The sequence below is a fragment of the Echinops telfairi genome, unplaced genomic scaffold, assembly GCF_000313985.2.
Source record: "Echinops telfairi isolate 266 unplaced genomic scaffold, ASM31398v2 ScPeMD7_7469;HRSCAF=8507_0, whole genome shotgun sequence".
In the NCBI taxonomy this organism is placed as follows: Eukaryota; Metazoa; Chordata; class Mammalia; order Afrosoricida; family Tenrecidae; genus Echinops; species Echinops telfairi.
Window position 1 is genome coordinate 80,753,556 of NW_022111372.1, and position 5,546 is coordinate 80,759,101.

The window sequence follows — 5,546 nt, forward strand, 5'->3', positions numbered from 1 at the left end:
TCCTTAAGGTGATTTTGGGGAGCAAATCAATAAGTCATGCCACTTGAGTGGCATATACTCAAAGCTGGATGGAAACGGCATATCATTACCTCTATACAACACAGTATAGGTTCCAGCTATTGTAATCAGATAAGGCAGTGTGTTATTCTGGGTAGACTAGAGAAACAAAATTCATAGACACTCATATGTGTATATGAAAGCGCTTTATATAAAAGAGCAATTGAATATTGAGAAAACCCAGCCCGGTCCAGATCGTCCATAAGTTGAATATTAGCCCATATGTCCAATACCAATATATAAATTCCTCTTCAGACTCAAGCAACACATGCAATGACTCTGAATTCACAGCCGTGGGGGTGGAAAGTATTGTGGATCCATTGGTAGTGGTAGCATCTCACGCCGGCAGGGGTCTCCACATGGCTCCTTCAGCTCCAGCGCTCTAGCGTAGCTCCATGTGTCTTCTCATCATGAATGTCTTGCAGGGAGTGAGCATGTGTCAAGCCTCCAGTGAGCTATTTATCTCTTTAGAACCTCCAAATGAGGTCATCAAGCTGAGACCTGATTGCCAGGCTAAACTCCTCCCCTTCACTCTGAACCCTCACAAATAGTTACAACAGATTATGTAACTTCCACAGGAAGGATATAAAGGTCACATACAGTTCAAAAGACAAGAAATGTCCATTTCCACAAACAACACAACTGCATATTTATAAAATACAAAGAAAGCACAAATAATCTACTTTAATTAATAAGTAAATTAAGTATGATCAAGCTACAAAAATTAGTTCATGTTATTGTTGTCACCATTGAGTTGATTCCAACTCATAGGAAACCTGTAGAATAGGGTAGAACAGAACTGTCCTTGTGGATTTTGATACAATTTTATTAAAAAATAATTTACTTGTTTCATTGACAGTGTGAGAATTACAACTGCCTAGATCAGCCAAGCCAAATTTGAAGAACACAGCTATAGACATATGATCATATTTTGAGATCTATTATAAACTTATAGGAGCCCTGGTGGTATGGTTGGTTATGAGTTGGGCTGATAAGCTCAAATTCAGCAGTTCAAACCCATCAAATGCTCCTTAGGAGGAAAATGAGGCTGGTTTAGAGCATATACAATCTCCAGGAGAACACTGCCACAGCCACGTAAGGTGTTGCCACTGGCAACAGGAGGCCATTTCATCGTTCTATCAAACCAGCTACTTTAGGATGCTCCCACTCCAACTGGTGAAACTTCAAAACATTTTGGATATCTTGGAATTAGTGTCAGTTTGGAGCCAGTGTCCAGTATTCCCTGAAAAGTTTGATTACTTCCTTTCTCCCTATGAACAGTCACTCTTGTGAAAGGCCGCAGGTCACTTTGGGGGGAAAAAGGGCTAACAATCTAAACCTTTGGTGATGTAGCAGGGTCCTTCTTCAAAGTGATCCAACCTTCCTCTCATTCAAGGGGTTGTGGGTCTATAATTGGCTAAAGTCTGGGAGTTGATTGAGGGTTCGGGACTCTCTATTCTATTGATTTTAGCTGAACTGCTGTTCACTTGATCTATCATTCTGCCTATACAGATCACGTAAATATTTAATAGGTTTGCCATGTATTTCACCCCTAGAGACACCATGGCTAAGTAGCCAATGCTATAAGTCTATGCAAGCAGGTTGTTCTGATTACTACTGAAATCTTGCTGTCCATTATTATAATCATGTCCACCCCATCTCTGCTGATTCAGTGCTGATACCTGCCCACTACCACCACGGGACCCAATCAGCTACATAGTAGGCAAATGTCAGAGTTCAGTTAGGGCAGCTCTCATTGTTAATACTAAAATAGTCCTTACAGGAGTCTTCAGAGGTGCTGGGGCCCCCTTCACAAGCTTGTTTTTTATGGTTTTGGTGAAAGGTATGTCCTCAGGGCACTCCTTTCTTGGGTCTTTGGGATTATTCTGAGAGCTCCATTCCAACATAATTTCCCTAAACTTTTGAATGCCTTCTTCTATAGTTTACCAAGGTAGGTCAAGTACTAAAGTTGGTCTAATCTATGCCATCTGGCAGTCCATGCTTCAGCGAACCAGCAAAATAAGTTATTAGACCCTCTGTTAACCTCTCTCGCTGAGACATTGAAAGAAGAATCTGTGCTTTGGGGGCTTATATCGGGGAACTCAGACTGGTCTAATGTTACATTCCTTGCACCAGTAGCCCACATCCTTAATAACCATTCCCAGGGATATTCCCCAGGCTTTTGCTTGTACATATTAGAAAGCAGCTCTTCATGAGTATAGCACACTTCTTCCTGAGTGATTAACTGAACCGCACCTTTAGGAACTTTCTGAGACAATGCTGGTTGCAGTTCTAGAGCAGCTCTGCTTCAATGTCATCTTTTACCCCGAGTTACATAACGGGTGGGGGGGTTGTTTCATGGGGACTCTTAGCAATATCTTTTAAGGCATCTCCCCCAGGAAATGCTCCAGATTTAGCCCCACATGGCATTTCAGCATGCACAGTTTGGGTAGTCTGCTCAAGTGTGAGTTGTTTTACTGCTGGTGGATTAATCCCCTCAGGTAGGATGGGTGGATCTACTGTCTGGGAAGAACTCATTATAACTTTGCATGGCAGCTGCTCCATAGACAATATCCCCTTCCCCTCCTTGAGCATTTGATCCTAGCTGACGTGAGGTACTCTTGGCAAAGTGACCTTCAAAATGTTTTCCTAGAGTGGATGGTTTATGGTTCATTAGCTCAGGCTCTCTACTTGGCTGTCTGGCCACCCTGGCCAGCAACTGGATGCCCTACAAGGCTGAGCTTGTGCCTGTTCTACTTGTTGTTCCTACCACAGAGGACTCAGATGGGATTTGTGGTTCGTGACTGACTAACTTCACGCAGCATAATATCTTCCAGACACCTCCACATCTTGAGGTGTTTCACAGTTTCATCACATTTTTTAGGGATGTGTAGTATTTCCTTGAGTGTATATACCAGAGTTGTTTTATCCACTCTTCTACTGATAGGTATTTAGGCTGTTTCAGCTTCTTGCTATTTTGAACTGTGCTGAAAAGAACGTGGGGGAACATGTACCTGTTCATGATCTGTTTCTTATTTCTTTGGGGTATATGTCTAGTAATGGTATTGCTGGGTCATGTGGTATTTCAATTGCCACCTGTTTTAAGAATTGCCATTTCACCTTCCACAGCGGCTGTACATATTTACAAGTCCACCAGCCCATCAGCACTGGATAAGAGTGCCATTCTCACTGTCCTCTCTCCAGCATCTGCTGTTCTCACTTAGAATTGGGCCACAATGATGGGTGCTAGATGGTATCTCATGGCTGTTTTTGCTTGCATTTCCCTGATGGCCAGTGAATGGGAGCATTTCCTCATGTATTTATTAACCATGTGAGTGTCATCCTTTTGTGAATTGGCTGTTCAGGTTCTTTGCCCACCTTCTCAGAGGGTTATTAGTTTGTTTGCTTGTTTTTCTTGTTGGTGTGTAATATTCTGTAGATTTTAGTAAATAGTCCTTTATCCATTATGTCATTACTGAATATCTTTTCCCAATGTGTGGGCTCTCTTTTTACTCTTTTAATGAAATCTTTCGATGTACACAAGTGTTTTATTTTTAAGAGGTCCCACTCATCTATTTTGTCTTCCAAGGAGTGTGCTTTCTTTCCTACCTCAGATATCCCATATATTCTCTGCACTAGGGCTCTTAGATTTGTCCCATTTTTTTCATTGATTATCCTGATAGCTTTGAGTTTTACATTTAGTTCTTTGAACCACCTTGAGTTTATTTTTGTGCATGGGGCAAGGTATGTATCTTGTTTCATTATTCTGCCTATCCAGTTTTTTGTTTCATTATTCTGCAAGTGGTGATCCAGCATCATTTATTGAAGACGGTGTTTGCATCACATTTAATGCTTAGTGGGCCTTGGTTAAAAATCAGTTTTGTGTTTGCGGATTTCTTTAATTCCTGCATTTTGCTCTATCCTGATCCATTGGACTGTGTATCTGTCTTATACCTGTGCCACGCTGTTTTGACTGCATAGTGGCTGCATAGTAGATTTTGAGGTCAGGTAGTGCAAGACTACCTACTTTATTCTTCTTTTGGGGGAGTTCTTTGCCTACCCAGGGATTCTTTTTTTTCCATATGAAATTGGTAATTCGTTTTTTCCATTTCTTTTCCATTGCTGGAATTTGGATCAGGATTGCATTGAATTTGTAGATTGCTTTAGGTCAGTGGATCTCAACCTGTGGGTTGCGACCCCTTTGGAGGTCAAACGACCCTTTCACATGGGTAGCCTAAGACCATATTTCCGATGTTCTTAGGAACCGAGACAAGGCTCCTCTATCAGTCTCCAGGCGGGTCCACCCACATGCAGATAGGCCCACATATGTGGTTACCACAACATGAGGAACTGTACTGAAGGGTCGCGGCATTAGGAAGGTTGAAAACCACTGCTTTAGGTAGTATTGACATTATTGAGTCTTCCGAACCACAAACATGGGATATTCTTCACTTTGTGTAAATCCCATTTAATTTCTTATAGTAATGTTATGTAGCTTTCTTTGTATAGGTCTTTTGTTTTTTTGGTTATGTTTGTTCCTATGTATGTCAGCTTTTGTACAGCTACCATGAATGGTATTGTTTCTTTGATGTCATTTTTTTATATGCTCATCACTGGAATATAGGAATCCAATTGATTTCTGCTTGTTAATCTTGTATCCTGGTACTCTACTAGACTCCTCTATTGTTTCCAGCAATCCCATTGTAGACACCTTAGGATTCTCAATATATAAAATCACATCATCTGGAAATAGCCAAAGTTTCACTTCTTCTCTGACCAACTGTACTACCTTGATTTCTTGCAGTTGTCTTATGATACTGGCTAGGACTTCCAGCACAATGTTGATAAAAGTGGGCTTAAGTGACATCCTTGTTGGGTTCCCTTGCTCAGTGAAAATGTTTTTAGCTTTCATCCTTTGAGTGTAGTAATGGCTATTGGTTTTTCATTTATGTTCTTTATTGTGTTGAGGATTTCCCTTCTAATCCTATCTTCTTGAGCGCTTCTATTTAGGAATGGGTGTTAGATCTTGTCGAAGGTTTTTTCTGTATCAATTGATATGATTCTTATCCTTTTGTTAATGTGATAGATTATGTTAATTGTTTTTTGAATGTTGAATCATCCCTAGTATGAATCCCGTTTGGTCATTGTGTTAGTCTGGGTTGACTAGAGAAACAAAATCATAGATACTAATATGTGTATAAGAAAGAGCTTTATATAAAGAGTAATTATACATTAAGAAAACACCCCAGCTCAGTTCAGATCAAGTCCATAAGTCCAACATTAGCCCATATGTTCAATACCAATCTATAAAGTCTTCTTCAGACACAAAATACATGCCATGATGCTGAATGCAGGAAGATCACAAGCCAGTGGGTGGGAAGTCTTGTGGATCCAGTGGTGGGCGTAAGCATCTTAGAAATGGCAGGGGTCTCCATGTGGCTTCTCCAGCTCCAAGGTTCTGGCTACCATCATCCTATGTCCAAGTGTCT